The sequence below is a fragment of the Pezoporus flaviventris genome, unplaced genomic scaffold (genome assembly GCF_033815535.1).
Source record: "Pezoporus flaviventris isolate CSIRO_AGI_PZ_B2104156 unplaced genomic scaffold, CSIRO_AGI_Pfla_v1 ptg000015l, whole genome shotgun sequence".
NCBI lineage: Eukaryota > Metazoa > Chordata > Aves > Psittaciformes > Psittacidae > Pezoporus > Pezoporus flaviventris.
This window is the reverse complement of record NW_026892563.1, coordinates 39,127,597-39,151,549: the sequence shown is the minus strand read 5'-3', so window position 1 is coordinate 39,151,549 and position 23,953 is coordinate 39,127,597. Positions and strand designations below refer to the sequence as shown.

Here is a 23,953-nt window from a genome sequence, read left to right as displayed (position 1 = left end):
ATGACAACTTCTCAGGGTTCTGGACATCTTGGAATATCAGCTCTGAATCATATGATTTTTTCCACATGTCTCATTGTCCTACTAACTATAAAACTGAGAGGTAAATGTAATGATAGTTCATTAACCATCTCATTAATAAACAGATTTACAGATAATGTATTGAATTTGCAGTCTTCTTGTGCCTCCCAAAAAGCCCTGCTCAACCTCATGCTGCCATCCAGCATTAGACCTCACACACTGAGACACTCTTCCCACACTCAGAGGTTTCCATCAAAACCAGCCGTGGCACAGAGGAAACTGACAGCATGCTACTGCAGAAAATACACTGAGTGGAAAGCCAAAATCATTCATGGTAAAGCCCCTGGACACCAGTATACCAAGAATCCAGTATCAGACAGTCCTACCAGTGCTTGGTGCCATTTAGCATACTCCACACAAAAGGTCTTAATGAAAAAGCATGTGATTTTCTGGTATTCAGAAAATACCTCACATCCTTCCTAGACACAGCTGTAGACTTATCTTACTGGTCAGCTCAAGAAGAGGAAAAGAATCAGCTTTAAGGTTTCACTATTAATGGGGTGCAAGTGCACAGGCAGCCAATCAGCACATCCTTACTGGGCCTCTGAACTTCTTATTTCATCACTTAATTCTTATCTCTGGTGCTTTTGGGCATCCTCCCATGCTCTCCGTATTGCTCAATTGCTGCCATCTGTGGCTCAAAAGTTCCTTTCAGCCCTTCCCATCCTACAGCATGAGGTGGTTGGAGAAGCACTAAACTAATAAGAAATCTACAGGTTCTTGGGGGGAAGAGGAGAAAATGATAGTTTCAAACCAATATACTTTCATCCCTTTTACTCCACCTTCCCTTGAATCATACTTCTGCCACCTTCTTCTTGTGTGGTAAAATTTTATGTGAAAAGCAGCCCAAGTTTGTTTGTAATGCTGCTGAGCTTGACCATGTGGCTACAAAAGGAGGCAGCAATTTCCTCTGCTGGTACAGTTGTGAAGCCACACAGTGATGCTTCAAAGCAAAGCTGTGACCCACCCCTTCCAGCCTGGAGCTCAGCAGGGTCTGAGGAGCAGCTGGACTCCTCTTCCATGAGATGTGTTATGGAAGGAGAGGGAGGGAAAAGAAGAAAACAAGGATAAAACAGAAGTTAAACAAATGTACAGTTAGAAAGGAGAAGAAAGAGGCTGGGAATTAGGGCAGCTTATTGGAATTAGCTCCTTGACATCAAATGCTTGAAAGAGAAGACAGTCTAGGAAGCATTATAACCTCATAACCCCTACTTTCTCACAAAACACCTCAGCAGAAAGAATGCTTGTGAGCCACACTAACGTCCTCAATACTAAGCAGTTCTTTTCCTCCTTTTCCACAGCTCTTATCAGCCTGTCTTGCTTTCTACTGGTGGCACAAGGTCTGATCTGTTCGAGCAGATCAGTTCCTTTGTTTCTGTGTGCACCAGGTAAGTAGGGACCTCCTCATCCATTTTCCTTGCCCATTTCCATTTCATGATAGAGGAAAATATGAACGTAATAGAGAAGTTCGGTATTGCTTCAATAGGACACTCTTCATTGCACAAAGCACCCAGAATCCTGACTAAAGAGTCTGTTCTTTATTTAACTCTTATGGTGTTTAACTGTAAAGAAAGCAGTACTAAAAAGCCATTCACCCATCTGCAGACTCCTTCTCCCAGCTCTGAGCAGGCAGCATGTCTTACAACTCTCCTCTCTATAACAACATGGTACAGTTGCAGGCAAGTTCCACTGAGGCATGGAGAAAAAAATAAATGAAAATAGAATCCTAGTGACAGGCTGAAATTCAATGGCTATATCCACAGCTGAATCTTGAGGCACCTTTGCAAAATGCCAGTTTTGCAGCCACGGGTATCTTTTTGCTGCTAAAACAAGTCAGGATCTTTACAGAAAGGTAAACTAATGCATTTTGGTGGCCTCATTGGAAAACAGGACCAATGAGCTTCCCCCAGAAAGCAACAAAGCAAATCCAGTGTTACATCTATTACATCCCCTGTCTCCCCATTACTTTTTCTGCAACCAGGGCAAGCCCCTCACAAGCCCATTGTATGACATGTTTAGCAGAAAGGCAGCTAACTTCCTTTCATATATCTAGCTCTAAAATACGTGCCTTTCTTGCAAGGAAGACACAGCTAGAGAATAACCAGCTCCAGTGTTTACTGAGTGGGAGGAACGGAGAAGGTCACATCCATGACACATGCTTTGTATAATAAGTCTGGTGTTTCTAAATCCAGTGAGGCATCTCCACGTGGACTTATAGGCCATAGATACTTTTGGGTTACTTAAAGAGCAAGCATGATGCTGGCTTTGTTTTTTTCTTGAGCAAAGGATATCTTACACTGATTGGCACTCAGTAAAAACCAGTAAGAACCTCCCATGCAGTGAACCCTCAGAGCACTAAGTGAGCTGTGCAGGGTATTGCTGGGCAACCTGTGGTGTCCATCTCCATCCCACCCACCAATCCCTCCATCCCACCACACTCATCCAGCCTCACACCCCCAAAACTTGTACTTCTTGTGCCCCTTGTGTTTCAAGCAGCAAGTGGCCATGCAGCACTCCCTGGCAGCAGAGCACTCCCCTCTCAGTGGCACAACCAGGAGGTACACTGTCCTGAGCCACAGCAATCCCCTCCTTCTAGAAAGGCTGAGGCAAAGAGCATTCCCTCACACCGGGAAAGACCGTGGTTCTCTCTTGCACAAAGCAAGGGGCACTTGTGCCAGCACACACATCCTGCAGCCAGTCGGTTGTGCTCTGCCTTTTAATGTGGCATCATGCTGTTCACTTGCTACCCTCCACCTAACCCATTGTATAGCAATGTTACCAGCTATAGATAGAGAAAGAAAAGGAGGATAAATACCAGAGGGTGCTACAAGACAGCTGCTCCTGCCGTTCTGTAATGGCACTGTTGTTTTTTTGTAAGGTTCCCCTTCCTTTATGAAACTCATGCAACTCAGGTTTCGAAGACATTCTCAGCAGACCTCAGTAAGTCACACAAGCTTTGTTTGGAGGTCCACCACAAGCCTTCTCCTCAGCAGCAACAGACCTCCACTCTGACGACAGTAAGTGTGCCAGTCCTACCCATGAGGTACCACAGGAAAACATCATCTGACTAAGAGTAAAAAAGTATTCACCCTTAGAATTCACCCTCAAAAGCTTTTCCCTGACACACTCTGCCTCCCATGCCCCCCAAGATATTCAGCATTTACCGGGCCAGAGATTCAAACACTGTAAAGTGGTGGGTGACAATAGCTTTCTGTAAATGTCACATCTGCCATGGGACAATTTTGGCCCTGGCTGGAGCCCTTATATGAGAGTCTACCTGCACTCAGACAATTGTTATGCTAAACTTCCAAGAAGCACACAAGAAGAGAGCATCTCTGCTGCAGAGGACAAGACTGAGCAGCCAGTTGGTGCAGTAGGAGGAGGAACTGAGGCTCATCAAATTCAGTTCAAACTGTGCACCCATGAAGTTGGGGATAACTCTCATACTCCTTGTGCTGGGCTTGGTCCAGATTCGGATCTCATGCTGAAAGACTCCACAGCCCACTACCTATGTCCTAAAGACCTGCTGGGTGCTGGTGCTATCTTTTAAAAAATGAGACTAGCTTTCAGGAAAGAGCTCAGCTGAACCAAAGGTGAGATTTTTAAAAGCCTACCCAAGATAGTCTTCCATTCTCTCTGTATAACAGACAGCATCATCTTCAGGTCCAGATACTCTGTTTGCCAGCCACTTAATCTTAAATAGACACTGCATACATGTAAATAAAACACCTAACATCACTGATGTGTTTATGACACAAAAACATGCTAATAATTACTGCAGGAACATTACACTTTTTCTCACTTAAACATACATTTTTACCAAATGCAGGAGTAACAGGTCTGAAAGCCAAAATCTTTATACTTATGCCTGTGTTTATCTAACTCTTAGGGCAAAGCAAAGAGAAGAGCAACTTATAAGTAGAAGTATGCTGCTACTCTTTAGGTGAACAGGACAATACTAAACTTTGTGATGACTGAAGCAGGAATCTACTAGTATAAAATAATGGGCATCAAGTTCTTAGTTTCTACCCCTGGTCTAGCATTTAACATCAAAATGAGCAAACACAATAATAAAGTCCTATTAAGCCAGTCAAGAGCTCAAAGGAAGTCTCTAAATGTAAAAAAGAAAAGTCTCTGGTCTATATCTGAGATCAAGAATCAGTTGCTTTTCATGGAATAGTGATAGAAGGAGCAAGAAAAGGCATGTGTAGGTCAGCTTGCAGAGAGTGGCACACAGTAGGAATGGCAGTAGGAATGGCTGTTAGACAAGAAGGCAAACAAAAGAGTCTTCTCTGAAATGTTCGTTCTGGAAGTCTGTCTGAAAAAAGAATGAGACCAACGTTTGCTAGGACAGACACCTCACTTCATTTCCAGCCCTGCCTGTGAGATACGAGAGGAGCCATCACCAGAGATTACCCATACATAGAGGTGTGACACCCAGGCTCATAAGGAGAGCTGCAGCTTCCTCTGGGTTTCCTGCATAACACATTTCTCTACGAGGCTCTGAGAAACCCTTTCTCTTTGACTTGGTTTCTTACAAACCATGTACAGTCAGTAGTCTGTCTCTGTGTTGTGAAACTGATGCAGCATGAGCAAAACTTGTTCTTTTTTATGAAAAAATCCGTAAGATTTGTCAGTACTTGCATGTTGTCCACTGAAAAATCAATTTTTCTGGGACCCAACACAGTCTTTGAACAGTTTTGAACAGTTACATTTGTGTCAAACATCACTGCAAGGATAAACTTCCCATCACTGCAAGGATAAACTTCCCATCTGCCCAACTGGCCCCTGAAAATAAAGCACAGTGGTGCCAGGGTCATGCTGGGACCCACAGGCATGAGAGGACAGAGCTGAAACTGACCTTATAAACTTTTACCTTTATTTTTTGCCTTAAATGCCTGATTTCCAGTGACATTCCACTAACGCATGAAAACCAGTATCTGCCTGCAGGAGGCAATGCACTTAGCAGTTATGAATAACCTCCCAGTTGCCTCAATTGAGTCAGAAGATGCTCTAGCACAGGCTTCAAATAACCCTACTCTTACTATATCCAGGTCCGGGAAGAGGAGCTAAGCAGGGGCTGGGAACTAAGCAAGACCTTCAAATATGAAAATCCACATTCAGTGAATACTGCTACTGTCCCACCCCTCACACTGACCCACTGAATGGGTCCTGCAGACTGCTGATGCAAGGACTGTGTGCTACTATTTCACCCTTAACAGTGAGAGTGGCACTTGGCTTCAAAGGAACTTGAGTATTTGTACCTCCAGCTATAAAATGTCTGTTTAACTGCTGCATTGAGCTGCTGGAGTGGAGCAAAGCAGCCTTCAGGCTGCTTAGCACCTGACCCACTGTTTTTTCTGATTTTATTATATCTTTTTTACAGTATCGTTGCTATTTCACACTTTATTTCTTTCACAATCCTTAGACTGTCTTTGCACTCCCGGTGATTTACTGCACGTGATTTCCCCACATGTATTTATGCACACAAATACTCCATAGCTTTTTATTTCAAAGGCTTGCAAAGCACTCAAAAGAATCTGCCAGAAACGAGCAAAAAGAGTATTACAGTTCATAGAAATCAGGCACACAGGCCAGCACAGTCTGCTTAAGAATGAACAGAGCTTTCAAACTTCGTAATGCAGCATGGTTGCCTTGATAGTACAAACCACCAGAAAGCAAAAACCTCTGTGGCAGCACAGATTATTTTGGTACAGATCCCAATATCCCAATGAACGCTTTAATTTCTGCATCTAATTTAAAGTAATTATATGCAGAATTTCTCTCAGAAAACTGTTATACTCTAGCTTCTCCAATGAGTTCAAACAATTTCTTGCTTATTTTAGACCAAGGTTGGTTTAAGGGGATTTACACAAGGGTTACACATGTGCAAGAGCAAAGACACACACATCTATTTACATACAATGCCCTCAACCTCCTGCCAGGAATATTTCCCTGTGCCTGTGCTCAGCTGTGCCAGAAGTATCCTGGGGAAGTCCAAGCTGAATCACACTTACCAGAATTGTTCAAATCTGAGCCATTCCCTCGCAGGGCTATGATTAATTCACAGTTACTACTTCAAAGTAGCAGTATATCCATTAACATTCCTCATCAGACAGACTGCCTTCCTGTACAAAGCCCCTGCACAGAAGGCTAAGTCAGGCTCACTGATGGTGTCTGAGGACTTACACAAACCACCTCAAGTTGTTCCTTACAACTTTGGCTCTATGCCTAGATCCATCACGTAGTTTTAAACAATCTCACCTTGTTGACACTAGCACCGGTTCAATAGGTTTCCCACCCACACATTTCACAGAGAAAGGACATCCCAGCCTGCCCAGGGCTCTCCCAGCTGTGGAAAGAAACCAGGCTCCAAGGGAAAAGAGATCTCAGAGCCACCATGGACAGGAAGAGCTTGGGAAGCAAATCCCCTCTCCCAGCCTGTATCCCTTCACACTCTTCCCCATTTCCGTGCCATAGGTAACGGCAAGTGGCAGTCACTGATGCTCTCTAAGGCTGCATGACAGCAAAGAAAACAGGCACATCAGGCAGTTTTCTTGCTCTGCTCCTAAAGTCAAAGCATCCAGCAGGGATAATTACACAGCTAAGAGCACAGCTGAATTTAGGTCTGCTTCAGTTGTCTCAGGAAAGGTAACCTTCACACCTCCTAAGCCTAACACTCCAAATTTTATCTTTAGTATCATAAAGACCTGTTCCTTAGAGACATACAGCTCTCTGCTCTCAGTAGTTTTAAATGGACCAAGCAAAGTATGATAGAGACAATAAGAGCAAGAAGAATATAGGAGACAAAGGGTAGAAGAAGGAAGATGAAATAAGGGAGCTGAAAAGTAAAATAAAAGTGAAAAGCCAAAGACATCATGAAATAAAAGAAGGGGGGGGGGGGGGGGGGGAAGACAAAAAGAGGAAACCTGTCCACACATAGACAAAATAATTCAGTGACTGCAGACTGACTAATCAACAAATTGAATCACTGAAAACATTAAGAATTTCCTAAGTAGCTTGGAAGCCAATGCGAGTGCTCAGGAGCCACCTCTACTGCCACAGAGAAGGCTACAACACTTTCTATTCAGTAAAATTAAGGCTTCAAATTCTTAATCTTAGGATTCCCTTAAAGATCCACTGGCTCATATTCACCCCCCAAAACTCTTGAGACTATTCTGAGTCCAGATGCTTTCAGAGGAAACAGGTAGAAACACTGGGTTGCAGAGCAGTAGGTAAGGGGATAAAGCACAGGAGAAGGAGAAGGAGGAAAAGCTAAAGAGATCAGTGGGAGAAGAAATTAGAAGACAAACCAGTAAAGAGCTGTAACAGTACAGCTTTAAAAAAGCATAGAGCAAATAGTAAAGCAAAACAAATATACAGACTTTACAAGGATGTTAGAAAGACATAAAAACATGAAAGAAAAACATAAAGAGAGAACAGCAAATCAAAGGAGAATGCATTCTCCAGTGTAATATACTGCAGAAAACATTTCTACATCTCCATCTCAAATTACAAAGCTCTTGCAGAGGACCTTAGAACAGACCTACTCAGACAGCCAAAGCCAAGACTTGCCCTACCATCCTGTGGGAGCTCAGGTAGAACCAATTATGGATATATGTGGAAAACATGCGAAGATAATGTACAAGACAACAGATAACAGTGCAAAACCACTGTCGTATCGTTTGCCCCCAGACTGAAGTATGACCTCTCTCTTCTCTACCAACAGAAGCCTCCAATAGAAGAAAGCACTCACAGGAACCCAGGGGTGAAAACTGCTCAGCTGCCCCAGCTTTTGCAGCTGCTAATGTAGCAAAGGAACAGGAGAAAACATTGTGCACAGTGTTCAAAATTCCCCTAGGGAGAGAGAAGACCAAGATGCCCTACACAAAATGAGTATTAACAACAGAATTTACTGCAACCCATGTTGTTCCTCCCCTGTTTCTTCATCCACCAACACGTCTTGACCAAAACAGCTGAGGGATTGCCAGCAGAAGGTTTGGTTGGGTCCCATGGTCCTCTAGGACCAGTGTCTTGAGGAGAAGCCTGTAACCATGGTGCATTACCAGGTGACAGGACAACCATGACCCCTCCACACATGCTTCCTTTTGCACTATATGAGGACTCTTAGTAGCAGAAATAGAATCACAGAATAGCTAGGGTTGGAAAAGACCTTAAGATCATCCAGTTCCAACCCCCCTACATGGGCAGCGACACTTCCCACTAAACCATGCCACTCAAGACTCTGTCCAACCTGGCCTTGAACACTGCCAGGGATGTAGTGTTCACAACCTCCCTGAGCAACCCATTCAAGTGCCTCACCACCCTAACAGTAAAGAATTTCTTCCTTATATCCAATCTAAACTTCCCCTGTTTAAGTTTTAACCCATTACCCCTTGTTCTATCACTACAGTCCCTAGTGAAGAGTCCCTCTCCAACATCTCTGTAGGCCCCCTTCAGATACTGGAAGGCTGCAATGAGGTCTCCACGCAGCCTTTTCTTCTCCAGGCTGAACAAATATTTAGGAGCATTTGTAAAACAGGATTTATGACTGAAACATTCAGGATGCCTAAAATGATCTTTAGATCTATGCACATTCAGCACAGTGCTGAAGCATGTACCTATGAACCACAGTGACCTTGCTCACCCGGTATAGCCACCTAACCCACAGCACCAAACTAATTTGTGCAGTCCTGCCCTGGCACCAAGGGGAAAATGTGGGGTGAATCCCTAATGTGATTTCTTCTTTGGCTTTTTGTTCAACCTGGGGAAGAGCTCTGCAGGGGTCAAGTGATGTTTCTCCTGCAGTGCTCCTCCTCCTGACCAGGAGTGCATGCAGAAGGAGGTGGAAGCGGGAATAGATGGACCATGACACAAAGCTCAGGTCATGAGGCAAGAACAAAAGCTGGTTGGATGCCCACTGCCCAGCCATGGGGACACATGTTTAGGTACATGTGCATTGTGCCTGCAGCAAACGACCCACTGAGAGAAGGAAAGTAGCAAGGAGGCTTGACATTCATGAGCAATAATTTAGTAATACGAGATACCAGCATTTTTCTTGACTCTGTTGTTCTAGTCCACCTGAGAAAGTGATGGTAAAATGAAACTATGAGTGAAGCTGGTCAAAACATGATGACAAAATAGTTTTTCTTCATAAAATGCCATTTTGTAACAGTAGAAGTGTATCCAAGTGGTGTTATTACGGTTTCATAAAAGAAACTATGTCTCGTTCCATGTTTCATTTTGCTTATTACAATCCTTTTCATACTGACATGTGTAAAAACACCGGTATTAAAATGTCCATGTATTTTTCTGAAATGTCTTGCATATTTCCACTTACTAAAATATTTCACTCTGTACTGTAAACAGTGATACAGGGGACAAACTATGAAGTACATACAAGGCAGAGCTGGAGTAAGAACAGATGCTGGAATGATTCAGCTGATGGAAGGAAAGGCTGCTCTTGTTCACTTTCTACAATAACCCTTGGTTTTGCAGGTGCCGTGCTCTGCTGCAGGCTCCATTTGGGATTGGAAGGCTGCACAGTCACATGCCTGTCGCAGTGCAAAATGTCATGAAAGAGCACAACTGCTCTGGAAAACTGAAGTGTCAGCGCGGACATCCGTGTTCCTCAGACTTTAACCACTCCTAGCTTAAATCGAGCCCCAAAAGTCTCAATTAACAAGCAAAGCAAGCTTGGGGAGGGGGGTCATGTTTTGGTTTGTTATTGTTTCTTTTGATTTTGAGAGGGGTCTAACCTTGCAAGCTAGCCTGGCATTTGAGACTCAAGCTGAGGTCCTTCCAAGAGGTTACCCTCCACTGAAATTGATCTTATTCTTGCAACTGCAGCAGCACCTTTCTTGATGGAAAACAGTCTTGCTGCTCTTGCTGCTCTGGCTCTCCTGCAGTAGAAGAAATAGGAGGTTGTAAAAAAAGATTTCTTACTTTTTTAAAGCAGAAATTACTCTAAGAGCAGCTGTCCACAAAACAGTTATTTGCACACAGTGCTCCTAAGGTTACGAGAGGTTTTTTTTTTAGCACAGGCTTTCGTTTATTTGTTTGCTTATTTGTGGAGGTACAATTCATGAGTAGCAGCTCTGCCCTCTGACTAAGAATCGCTTTTAAATGTCACCTTCAGGACATAACCACGGAAGTAAACAGTGGGTTAGAAAGTACCAAAAAAACCTGTGATGCAGCATAATTTCAAGTCAAACAGACAGTACCCTCTGAGAGTGTACCCTAACGTAATGCAAAGTGTAAAGAAAAGCTCTTTCTTTGCCATTAGGAGTGAAAACCAATGCTTCAGTGTCATTCACTGTAACTTCTTCAATATTCCCAGTGGTGAATCCAGCTCCTTAAAAGTCCTCCTATACAGCTGGCAGGCATGAGCCAGCTGAAAGTCATCTGCAGCGATCTTCTGTCCTGCTGCCTTATTTCTGTTCGAGTTTAGTGAGGGCTTTTTTTTTTTAGCATGAGATTTCAACGGAACTGAAAATATCTCATAGCACAAACCCTGCAGCATGCTGTGAGTAATTTACAGCTGCCAAAACCATCTAAGTCAAATCCCATGAGGGATTCTCTTTCTTCAACCCATGCACGTTAGAAAACAAAAATGGCCAGCAGCCATCCTCCTTCTTCTCCTCTTTCGCTGAGCAGATTCCTGCAGCTGGAGCAATGTCATTAGCAGCTGCACTTACAGACTCCATGGCAGAAACACAGCACAGTTTAGATATGCAACACGAGCAGTTCAATTCATAACAATAGCTTCACCTTTTCTCTTTTCTTCTTTTGTCTTTTCTTTTCTTTTCCTTTCTTTTCTCTTTTTTCTTTTTTCTTTTCTTCTTTCCTATCCTTTCCCGTCCTTCCCTTTCCTTCCTTTTCCTTCTTTCCCTTCGCTTCACAAAATATTGGAAGTGGGAGACAGACGTAACTTAGGCATAACCAGTGTTCTGTCTGTATGGGTTTTGTGATAGTGTTCGATTAAACTGTTTTCTTAAGGCAGACACTGGGAAATCTATAAACCACCATGCAAACCAAATACGCACACACAGTGATTCAGGTTTTTCCACCACAAAAATGCACAAGCAGTCTCAAAAAATGTGTGCCTTGATTTATTGATTGAGGAAGTTGGGTTTTAGGGGGATTTTTGCCCTCATTTTTCAATTTTCAGCCTACAAAGAGAAGCCTCAGGACTATGTAGTGTGTGCAAGGTGGTGAGTTCACCATCCATAAAATGCTGGAGAACACCTGGATGAAAAACAATGAAAGTTAGGGCTGTTCAGCCTGGAGAAGAGAAGGCTGTGTAGAGACCTCATAGCAGCCTTCCAGTATCTGAAGGGGGCCTATAGGGATGCTGGAGAGGGACTCTTCATTAGGGACTGTAGTGATAGAACAAGGGGTAATGGGTTAAAACTTAAACAGGGGAAGTTCAGGTTAGATATAAGGAAGAAGTTCTTTACTGTTAGGGTGGTGAGGCACTGGAATGGGTTGCTCAAGGAAGCTGTGAATGCTCCACTGCTGGCGGGGTTCAAGGCCAGGTTGGACAGAGCCTTGAGTGGTATGGTTTAGTGGGAGGTGTCAGGGCCCACGGTAGGGGGGTTGGAACTAGATGATCTTAAGGTCCTTTCCAACCCTAACTATTCTATGATTCTAAGTGTTGGATTAAGTCCTTGACCATACAGAAAACAGAGAATGCCAAGCTGTCAAAGCACTCCTTACCAAATTCAAAGATCAAACCAAAGCAGAAAAGGACCAAAAAGAAACAATGCCATGAGAAGTCTTCAGAAACAAACTAATTGCAGAAGCACTCGGTGAATTGTAAATGTCACATTTTGTGACTTCTGGGCAAAATTCCCCACCCAGCTTTGCTCAGTGCAAAGGAGGGCAAACAGAGACAGGCACTACCCATCGGACCCTGCAGAAGAGCAAAGGTGTCAGGGAGGATAAACACAAAAGCTGCTCCTAGCAGCTGCTCTTTGGTACAAAAGAGACTGTGGGGACTCAGTGGAGAAGGTTCAAAGCAGTTCCCAGGGTTTCCTTTCCCCAGCTCCTCCAGCCCCACTTCCCTGCCCACCACTTGTCCCAGCTGCTCTGGATTTAAGCCTGTGCACATTTAGTTTCTGTATAGCAATTATTCCAAATAGATTTTACTCCTTATTAAAGGCCAATAATAGTTATTCTGTGAATGCTGACGAGAGAGTGTTCTGTTCTGAAAACCTATATGGGGAATTTATTGTGCAGCCTGGCTATAAAGTATCAAAATGTTTTCCCCAGCTCTAGTGCAATGGGCCAGGTTTCCTTTGAATTTTTCCTATTCTAGAGGACAGAAGGATTCCAACCTTTTATTTTGTCTTGGAAAGCTAAAGCAGCAAAGTTATCTTCCTCTTGCAGAGCAGTATGTGATAGCTCGTTAGCTTACACTTCTCTTTCTCCACCAACAGCGCAGAAAGTATCAGTTCATCTTTGCACAATGCAAAATGCTAGTGAGAGATGCTGGCTGGGTTTCTGTGTGGGATGAGTCCCATAGCCAGGTCCTGTGGTCCACTCCACAACAAAATGCAGACTAGATTGTTTTTTTTCTAAAGAAGCTTCTCATTGTCTTGTGTGCTCCTCAAGCCAAAAGCAATTTTCTCCAACATTCTTCCTACCACTGCCTGCATGGGTTGTGGTAGAAGTCCATATATTTGTAAGGTTCTATTCAGAGATATTTTCAGCACACCAGAAAATGAAAAACATTTTAACAAAGGAAGGAAAAATTAGCAACATATTAACTAAAACTGACTTACAATTTAAAGCCATCAGCAACCACTGGTATAGTTAGCACAAAAAACCTTTCCAGTTCAGGTTTGCTTTTGCTCTGTAATTCATTCTTACATAGTCAATGTGATCTGAATTATGCTTTCCTGATGCTTCCTTTATACAAGAGTATTTTTGCTCTTCAATCTTTCCAACTCCCTGTTTTCCATTATTGTTATGATGATCCTATTTTTCATGGCACTTTCCTTTCCATGATGACATTTTTTTTCAACATGGAAACTTCTGTACATGTTAATTTCAGTTATTTTCATGCCTCTCCTCCTTGATCAGGACAGCAAACTGCACTTCCAAAAGATGGGCTTTCTGCAGAATGTCTGTTAGCATCCTCCCTCCAGCCCCATGCAGTCTGAGATTTCCTTCTTGCTTACACTACCCACTCCTCTTTGAAGACCTCCTTCTTGTGCCTTAAACAGGTTCTAATAGAACCTTTAAGAAAGAATTCTTTAAGCAATGTTAAGCAAGCCAACTACACTTTACAGAGACCTCTCCAAGCTAGGTGAAGAGTAAATTATTTCACTATACATTAAGTCATCTCTTTATTTTTTAAGCCAATCTCAAGAAAACTGGAAAAAATATTGATGCTGCTTTAAAACTTACCATGTTTGCAGCAATTCTTCTTCAAGGGGCTATCTACACAGAGATGTCCAGGAAAATTAGACTAACATAGTAATTAGCAGTGAAGCTGGTAATTTGAAGTGCATTTTCTAAAAAACATCTAGCTACTTAAGTGGAAATCCCTACTGAGAATTAAGATGACCCTGAACCGATTTCACTCACTTCATCTCTAAAGATGGCAATACTTACGATTTCCATGTAAATTAGCTAATACATAAAAAATCAATTCATATTAACTTTCCAGCGTATCCTTCTGCAGCAAAGTCCTCAAGTATTACCGTTTAAGTCCAAATGTTTCAGGAACTTCTGAGTAACTATTTGAGTACCCAGCAACTGTGTCAATGAAAAGAAACCATAACAGACTAAATTCATTTAAAAGAGTCCTTAAACTCCATCATCTGTGGTGCTGATTACATATACTTCCAATTCATTTCAGCATATCAGAGGCCCATTCATCACATGAGCTAAATGCATAGGATGGAGGCAGTAGGAAGACAGGTCCAACAAGAAGACTGCAAGTTGTAAGCTGCCCAAACAGCTCATTTCATCTCCAACCCACTCGCTGCCCAAGTCATGAGGGTCATCGGAAAAGCAATAGCAGAGAGGGATTTTTGTACAGAATCATTAATTGTTCTGATAGACCAGACATACAGTCTAGAAAACCCTTCTGCACTCTCTCCCTTATACCTATAGTCCACTTTGGAATGCACTGTGCCCGCATGTTTTCTGTAGGAAGGCATTAGACCAGTCCAGCTGCCCATCCCTGTAAATCCATGTGTAGTTTTTTGCTCCTGCTGTCCCATATCCCCGACATTTGAATATCTGACTTTTTCCCAGATTTACTTTTTTAATAGTGTGTTGCTGTATTTTCACCATCTTTTACCACCTTGATTTGAACTTGCATACCAAGTTGTCTATATATTGACAATTTGTACAGACAGAATTGGGGCAATATGCAAGTTCTGGAGGTTTTGGAGATGGCAGATCTATGTTTGCTCGTGCAAAATTGAAGTTCTTTTCTTGCTGTCCTCTGCCTCATTCACTGCCCACAGTTAAGCACTCTGGCAGACTCAGGAACCCTTTCATTTGTCTTGGTAATGTAAAGATTTCACCCTCTTACACTGTAAGTATTTCTAATGGCTAAGGAAGATGAGAAAATACCTTGGTCATGCTGCCTTCATGATTTATGAGGTAATGCTGGTGTGTGTTGTGATCATTTTGGATCAGCTTTAGAATGTGCGGTTTTCTTAAGTGAAATAAGTGAATTTGAGCAAAACCAAAAATTTACAAATTTACCTTCAGTCTCCTATTCATTTGTTGGGAATTGTCTTTTCTCTCTACATGGTGTAGCTGCAGTTTTTCAGTCTCAGCCTCTGAAGGCTCCTTGAAAGTCAGAAATAATTGTTGTTCACCAATTTTTTGGCGGGGGGGGGACTGAAGAGATATTAACATTCATCCGTCAGATAACTGTCAGTTGCAAGTGAACGTTTCCCCTATTTCTCCCTTTCTCCTGCAATTTTCTTCTGACACTGACCTGAAGAAAAATGTTTCCCACCCAGAAGTGTTTAAATGTATGCAATTATAGTAGTACTCCAATTCCCAATTCCAGGTAGGAAGAGCAGGCTCAGAAGAATTCAAACCTATGGAAATGATGTTTTGCTTTGTAAACTGAGCAAACACCAGGATCTCCTCCAGAGCTTGAAGACAGAGGCAGAACCCTGCCATACAATGGGGGTAACTTGGTAGACCAAATAATGGAAGCCCTGTGTCTCCACGAATGACAGCAAGACTAAAACCCTCCCATCTCAAAGCATCTGCACTTCTAGCCTTACAGCAAACTATTAGCATCCACCAAGGCTTCCTGATCGCATGTGCAAGCCCTTCCATTGAGATAATCACTTTCACAAGGCTAGTTTGTTTGAGGGAGTGGGTAGAAGATTAGCACTTTTTGTGGTTAACATTTAAAGGGTCAAATTGTGTTCTCAAGCCCGGCCTGAAAGCTGGTTAAAAGCACATGTGTGTTTGCGTTTAGAAATGACTTATTTCAATGTCCCAATAGAATTTCAGTGGACAAAAAGTAGGGTCCATAGGAAACCATAGCATGAGGGAAGCAGTGGACAAAGGAGGGAATTTTGGCTAGATTTTAAATTGTTTGAGTGAGTCAAGGGTAAATTAGCCAAACCCAGCAAGGAAGTGTGCATTAGTAAGTGTTAAATGCATCAGGGGATTTACAAACATAACATTCTTCATCAGAAAACAACAATGAATATCAGCTTGTACCCTATAAAACTAAGAATGTTGAATTAATAAGATCAATGCACTCAGATATGTTAATATAAATACAAAATAACAGTTACTCATGTCTGGGGCTCAGAAGTGAGACAGCACCATGTAAGAATGATGAAGAACATTTATATTTATTAGTAACAGAGGAGGATGCTGCATAAATTCAGATAAGTCCCCTAGGAGTAAGCACATTCAACTTGGCAGGCCAAGACCACTTGTATACAACTATTCTAAGGGACTTGGCTGAAGAGATCTCTGGCCTGCTGTGATGGTCTTGGATGTATCTTGGAAATGCGGGGGAACACTGAAAGACTAGAACCGTGTCAGTATGAAGTGAATGGGATGAATGGGAGAAGCTCTGCTGATGAGCCTGATATTCCTTCTGGGCAAGAAGAGTGTGAAAGCCAGGAAGGGATCCCATTCATAAAATAACTGAAGAATAAGGGTATAAATAAAGCTACATCACATAATTCTATGGAACATAAATCTTGTTAAACAGGGTATGCTAAAGCAGGCAAATGCAAAGTTGTATATTTAGGAAAAAGAATGAGAGCCAAACCTACAAATTGATGCTTGTGTTCTGAACAGTGGTGTGTCTAAAAGGAGAGGGGTGGGTCACAGTGACAAGAAACACTATCTGAACTCCCAGTGTAATGTTCTGGAAAAAAACAAGTAGCTGTTTAAACTGGAAACTATTAAGTGGGATTTGAGGTAGCTTAAATCTAGATTTTCAAAGGTTTTGAAAGTAGCGGTGCTACTACTGGAATACCCTATACAGTCCTTGGCAGGCATTTCCTAAAGGATATTTAAAAGGTCAATGGGATAGAGGAAAGAAGCAGCAAAATTCCTCCTAGTTCAGAGAAAAATGTGTCACAGAGAAAGACAAAAGGAGCTCTGCCTGCTTCATATACCAAAGACAGGGTGAGTTTATTACAATGCAGGAATATGTTTACAATATAAAACATGACATATAAGAGAATTCTTTCATTTCATGGAGGAAGGAATGATGAGAACCAATGCAGGAAGGTGAAGCCCTTTTCTGAGGGAAAGGCAACATGTGTTCTCAGCAGTGGGGTTATACCTCCTGCTGTAGACTGTGCTGAATGTTCCAGCTTCTGAACCTTTCAGATAAAGCCTACGTGCTTTTCTAGAAGATACTCTTTAGGCAAATAAAAAGGTGACTGAGTAGGATGCTCCAATCTGTAATACACAAAAAGGTAAGGAGACAATTTAATGGTCTCTTTGGTCCTTAAAACTCCATACAGCTAAACTGCTGTTACTTATCAACATTAGAAGGAAGGCGGGTCTCCATGGATTTTCATCAAAGTAACTAAGAATGTTGCTAGGGCCAAAGACCATTCCTTGCTCCACACAAGGATGCCATAAAGCTACAGGCATCCCAAATTATTTCATTAAGAAGAAATAACTCTTGTAGTCTTTGTGCTCATTGAACATAGCGCCTTTTGTATTGAAGCACTGAAAAACAAAGAGGCTGTTGGCTTTGGATAAAGTTGATGACTTCAAGAGGGCTTCACAGCCCATTTTTTGTGTAAGTCTTTGACCCTCTTAGTATTGAAAGCAAAAAAAATATAGAAGTTCAACATGTGCATTTTCCCTAATAATATATGCTAGCAAATGCAGAAACAGTGAATATCACTTTGCATTGTAAAAGAAATTTATAAGCTGTTAATGTATTGATAGAAAACAGTAAAATACTATAGCTAATTAGCATAATACTAAGAAAATCCTACAAAGGCCACTAGGAGCCATCAGTAAGTTATTCAGTCTATGCTCCTTGTGGTCTGCAGCATATTCCTGCTGCTACTCGACAAGGTTTGATCTGCAATGTACATAAGGTACTTGTGTTCACTTGTATTAAAAATAAAAAGCCACTACTGTGAAAGAATGTTGCTCGAGCTAGAAAGCCAAAAGGTCTCTCTGAGCTTCACTATAAGGAGGATGGAGACATTGTAAGACTGACCAGTTTTCTGCCTTATTCAGCAACTCTAAGCTTCAAAACTAGCAGGAGTTTGAATTATAAATAAAGATGAAAATATCCTGAGAGGTAAAGCAACTTCCCTTTCCTCTGACGAAGATGGACCAAAATCCATAAAGTCCTTCACCTTCTCCCATCACTGGCATGAATCCAGAAGATCTCTGTTGACAGAAGTATTACCAGGAGCACAAGTCTGCACCACCTTTCATACTAAAAAGACCTCTCAAATAGACGGGTATGACAGTAAATTTGCAGCAAAGTTGGCAAGAGTAATGTTAACGTTTGCACTAGGTCCTGAATTAGGTTTCTTTGCTATTCACTGTTGCATCCCAGAGCATTTACTATTCTAGCTTATCCTATGATCTCCTCGGTAGGCTCAGAAGGAAAGACCAGAGAGAGGTATTTTTCTGCTTGCACGTTTGTCATGCTTTACATCTTGCAATGTTTATGGCTTTGATGTGACTTTTTAAGGAGAAGCTTTCACTGGGCTTTGCATGGGCAAATTTGCCACATTCTCCCGCTTCATGATTTCATCCAAACCATACTCCAGAAGCTCTGGTTTTAATATCCTAATGCATTTTCTTAGTTCAGAATCACAGAGAAATCAATACACAGGAAAGCAACACCCTCAGACTATATAGAGTTCCCCTGTTAAATTACAATCTTCAAGCTCCCTTGATCAGGTCTGATTTCCTCTTTAAACTCCTTTAAAATCTCTTATGAGCCCTGGATATTACTGTAGAGCATATCCTGCTTTCAAACATGCTTTCACAACTGCTCCCAGTTTCAAGAGACTTAATAACAAGCAGCACTTCCCCCGTCTGGGCAGCAGAAATCTCTCTAGCGTGGCAGGGTGCCTTCCTTGCCTTGACTTTCAAAGAGAGAAAAAGCTCTGGGGACACCCAAAGCCTTCTACATTGCCAAGTTACCCCGGATGGTGAGGCCCCCTCCATATGTATGAAATAAAACTCCTCATGGACACCCTCCTCTTGGCAGCGGGTGCTCAATGTGCAGAGGAACCATCGTGAACAGGCCACGCTACCACTTGGGTTCAGGCAGTGTTTTAAACCCTGTCCTTTGTTTGATTTGGATGATGTGCCACAGATCCACAGACAAACAGCTGCTTTTTTGTGTAGACTGTCAGGCAAGGCTAGCAAAGGACTTATCTTAAAATACTGACACCCTCTCTTCCCTACTCTGCCAGCATCTCCATCTTGCAAGCATCTTCTACTTCAGTGGTCAGTACCTTGTTCTAATGAGTAATTTCTGGTCCCTCAAATTTGCAGTTGTGCTACAAAGGGCACAGGGCACAGCAGTGCTTGGGGACCCAGAAGGGCAGAAATTTACTATTTAAGACAGGAGAAATTCAGAATGGCTAAATTTAACCCAGCATTAGGGCAGCAATCTAGAATATGAAACACAGGAAGCAAGGAAGTAAACCAAGTGTAGTAAAAAGCATGAAAAGCTATATCAAGATTTGACATCTCCTCTGCCAATAAAAGGGAGTAGTTGATATTGCATCTTGCAGCATTGAATTGTGTATAATATTCCAGCTAAAAGGAACAGAATAACAGCCTTTAAGTTTAAATGTTAGAAAAGCAACAGCTGGAAAGCCAATAGAACAGATGAACCAATTCAAATGATGCCTTTAAATGTTAAATGGTCGACCAGCTTAGGTCAACAAGTTTTATAAGCAATAAAAAATAAATAATAACACGACTCTAGCATTACAAGAAGCTCCTTTGCAGACCAACAATGAAAGCTGCTTGAGATGCAATATGAGAACAGACACCATACTGCTCTTCAGGCCATCAAAAGGAAAAGGGGTGGCAGTTTTATTAGTCAAATACCTCCTTTTCATCCTAAAAGCCTGGCGTTTGAAGATGGCAGATATATTCTGATCAAAGTCCTCTAAAAGGGTAACTTGAAAGAGTGTATACTCCATACTGCTCCATCCAGGGACAAGCCTCTTTCATTTCACCTTTTTTAAAATGAAAGTAATAATAATTTTTAATAAAATTTAGGACAAGAGAGATAATTATAGCCAGTTCATGAATCCAGTCCTTACCAGACCAAGGTGATCAGGATTTGCAGATAAGGTAACTTCAAGCTAGTAACCTTGTTAGATGCTGGTAATGTTCGAAAAGTAGTAAGCTCTTAATTCAGGGATGCTGTTACTGTTGTCAACCATGTGATGTATATTCAGACACTGATGTGTTCCCTGTCACTAGTAGCTTGTTAAATCCTGTTACTTTGATCTCTCTGGATGTAATCAGTCAGTATCCTCACTACCCATGCCTAATTTTAAAAGGCTGCAATTTAAACCAAAGTATATTGATGGCAACTGGAGGGAACTCTGCTTATAGCTTAGGATAAAACAAGTATCTATAGCTTTTTCAGAGTTAGCTGAAAGAAAACAGTAAGCTCACTGAGATAAGAAAACTCCATGGGATGCTTGTAAGGCAAGGATAAATGGTAAAGTTATCAGTAAAGCTTTACACCTTAAAAAATTGGGAAGAAAAGGTGAAGAAAAAGGCCTAGTGGAACCCTTTCAGTCCAAGATAAGCAGAAAGGTACAAACAGGTTTTGTTTAAAATGCATAAATCCGCAAGGATTGGAAGGAGTGGATTTCCTGCCAATCTGTTAAACAGAACAGGTCTGAAAATGCATAAACTGAAACATTATATAAGTAAAAGATGGAGGACAGACTTAAAAAAAAACACGGTTAATATGGAAGTTTCTTCAAAAGGGACAGCAAGGGACATCTGGTAACATGTTGAGAAATGATGCTGGGTGATCTGAAAACAAAAGGTTTTATTGGTTGCAAGTCAACTCTCTAAAAGCCAACAACTTTTAAAGTGCTTTAAGGACTTCTTTCCCACAGAACCACAAGAAAAATACAGAATTCTTGGATAACCCACTTAAAAGGAGGAAGTGAGTACTGTCATTGAAAGTTTGAATGCAAACAAAGCAACATGAACAGATGTGTTTATGACCAAATCCAACGTCTTTGACCTATTTATTAAGATCATGCAAGGAAGAAGTAGTTTCTGGTTTGGAAGAAACAAATAAACTAAAACTTTAAACCCTAGGTAGTTGCAACACTTGAAAATTCTATAGGTTGGACTTCTTGTCTCTGGATGTAGAAATGTATTTGGTTCAATAACAGGAGCTAGTCATGGCACTAAAAGTATGATTTTGAAGATACACTGACAAACTTGCGCTTATGCTCTATAAAGATCCTATAGCTCGTTAGTGGATTGAATGTCTTCAAGGGGAAGACTTGACAAGGCCCTGCTGACAGCTGATAGCTGTTCATTTTAGCCAAGAGGAATTAAGCAGAGTTCTCAAAATAGAGCAACTGGGGAACAGATCACAGATAGAACCTGTGATAACTCTACGAAAGCTTGAATGCAGAATGCCTCATAAGCAGTGATGTTCCAAACATGCAGATACAGCTCATCAAATGGTTAGTCAAGATAAAAGGAAGGCCTGGGTTTCTGCATTTTCCCCCAAAAAAAGTTCAGATACAAAACTATATTCAATGAGATACAACTAGATCTCAGGTCTTTTAATATGTCACAGTGTATTCATCTGGTCCAAAATATAAAATTTATTAAAAAAATTAAAAAGGAGCTTTAAGAAACTGAGTAAGAACAGAGACTTCTGAGATGCTAAAAAAAAAAAAAAAAAAAATGAAAATTTATAAACTCCCTCACATTTTTTTCCTTTTTCACTACTTGTATGTGTACCAGACAGCACTTTAAAGCCTTGAAAAGCTGTTGTCATGTGTTTCACTTGGAAAAAGGCAGAGCCAAAACCAAACAGCTCTGTACTATGGAGGCCTCCCACCATGGGAAATCTTACAGGGCTGAAAGAGTGGCACATTATTCCACAGCTCAGCTGAAATAAGGAACTTGATTGAAGGATATTTTATACATGCAGGCAAAGCCATGTTTGTTGGCTGATAAAGAATGAGAATGGAATGAGGAAATTTCTGAGGTGAGTGCTGCATAAGAGAGAGATTAAGAACAACAAAAAAAAGATGAATAAAGACACCTCTTCACTTGTCCTTCCTTGATATACAAAGATAAATAGGAAAAAAACTCTTTTCCCTTTATCTTTTCCCATTTACCATCCTGGTTAAAAATAAAGAATTCTTCACTCAATCTAATGTGTAGCTTTGTTTGTATTATGACAGCTGTCACCCATTTAGATTAACTCTTTTTGAGGAAGGTATCAAATCTTCTGAAAAGATCTGTGATAATAAAGTAAGAATTCCTCTCTTCAATCAGCAATAGCTACCAGCAAGTATTGTATAAGAGCTCTCACCTGACCTTTCTACCCTTTTGAGAAACTCGCATGGATGAACTCAAAGAAAAATGGAATAATTTCTAAAATAGATGTAATTTTAATGGAGAAATAGATACATCAGCATAGGGAATGAGAGGGAGAGCACATAAGCTACTCATCTTCTAGGCATGTTTTGCTCAAACCAACCTTTAATAAAAGGTGGTTCTATCTATGTCTCTATCTCAGTAGCAATTCAATGTATATTCTGTGGCAGTGACTTTTTGCACTGGAGAACCTCTTGAGATGCAAATTCCTTTTCTGTCATCCTGGCTTGTGCCAGGGACCCAAACATTCTGAGCAGACCTGACCAGAGCCCAAGCCCTTGTAGCAAAAAGCAATACTCCCTCAGACCTGCTGGGCTGCCTGCTCCTCTCACGTAGATCACCTGGTGCAGAAGGGAGGACATCCCTCTTGCTGTGAGATCCTAAGTGTTAAAGGATTAAATGTGGAAGATGGCAGACCTCATCCTTGAAGCTGCCCTCTCCTTTCTTCCCTAAAGAGTGAGCCTGCTAATTCTGGAATTCCTTGGTAACAGATGGAGAACCATTTCCAGAAGTTAGGCAGAAGAGGAAAAATTGTTTGTAAATCCAGATTCTGTTCTTTACTTACACAAAAGGCAGAAAAGCCCAAGTCATTAGCCAAGATATATTTTATGAATATTATTGATTCTTTACTTATTACACATGTATTATTCCCATACTACAATTCCTTATGTTTCTTAACAGGCATAATTCTTCTGTTGTGTGAATTGTATCACATTAATATTTTTGTGACTCTCAAATATCCTATTTTGCAAGTTCTTGAATGTTCTGTCTGTGTTTTGGTCTGGTTTGGGGTTTTTTTTGTTGCTTTTTTTTTCCTCTAAAGAGAAAATTGTCTTTGGTTTTTTGTTGTTCTTTTTTTTTTTCTTGTTTAATGGAAGGTAAATATCTTAGGAAGGACCTGGTCTGATGATCCTGTGCCAGACAACATCTGGAGAAAATTATCAGCAGTAATGTTGCTGTAGGCAAGATGGTCTGGGAGTACGGACATGGTGAGTTTTCTAGGGAAAAACAAAAAAAGAGGGTTCTGAAGCAAAAGGGGGAAAGAAGCTGGGCAGCTGGGGAAGAGATAGTAAGAAACAAGCTGAACAGAGAGTACCTTAAAGTAGCCAGGAATAAGCAAGAAGGAACAGGGTTGTTGTGCCCAAATAAACTTTTAATGATGGATAATTCTTCCCTATCCAGGCAGGTACATCCTTGACGGAAAAGGTGTGTCTGGCCAGGAGCATTCTTCTGGGCATCTCATCCCAGTTTGCTTCTCTGAGAAATCCCAGAGTGAGTAAGATTGATCCTGCAGTGTCTTAATAAACCAAGGAAGTAAAAGGCACTAGATATGCAAGATCAAATTAAAGCCTCAAACCCATGTCTCTAGCTCTTGTAGACTACTGACAGAAAGTCATGGGCACACAGAAGAGGTGCAGCCCAGCCTGACCTCATCTGTATGGCTTGCCCTGTGCAGTTCTTACTTTTATTAAACAAAGGAACTTATCTCAGATTACACAGATAATGCCTATCTCACTGCTATTCTGCCCACTTGGCTACTGTATTTGTACTTCTGCCTTTCTGGGTCAGCCTCACATAGTAACAACAAGGGAAAATTCACTCAGGTCACTGGAACTGATTTATAGCCACAAGAATGTGGGTTTTGTCTTTGTTTTCCTTTATGCTACTTCCCCTTTTCTCTACAGTAATCTTTTAAAGATTTTTTCCCCCAACGTTCTTGGACTTCATGTGCCTGATACAGCAAAGGCAAATACATCTAACTTCA

General features: G+C 41.4%; 1 protein-coding gene across 2 annotated transcripts in view; it reads right to left on the bottom strand.

Annotated features, from left to right (window-relative positions):
• The window catches only part of TBX15 (T-box transcription factor 15), a 95,042-nt gene that overhangs the window by 50,579 nt on the left and 20,510 nt on the right, over positions 1–23,953 (bottom strand). The window contains exon 1 of one of the 2 annotated variants that reach the window (XM_061454194.1): positions 486–577. The exons of the other annotated variant lie outside the window; for it this stretch is intronic. The gene's annotated coding sequence lies outside the window, so the exon portion shown is untranslated. Of the gene's footprint in view, positions 1–485; positions 578–23,953 lie in introns of those variants that run through there. 2 annotated transcript variants of the gene reach the window in all.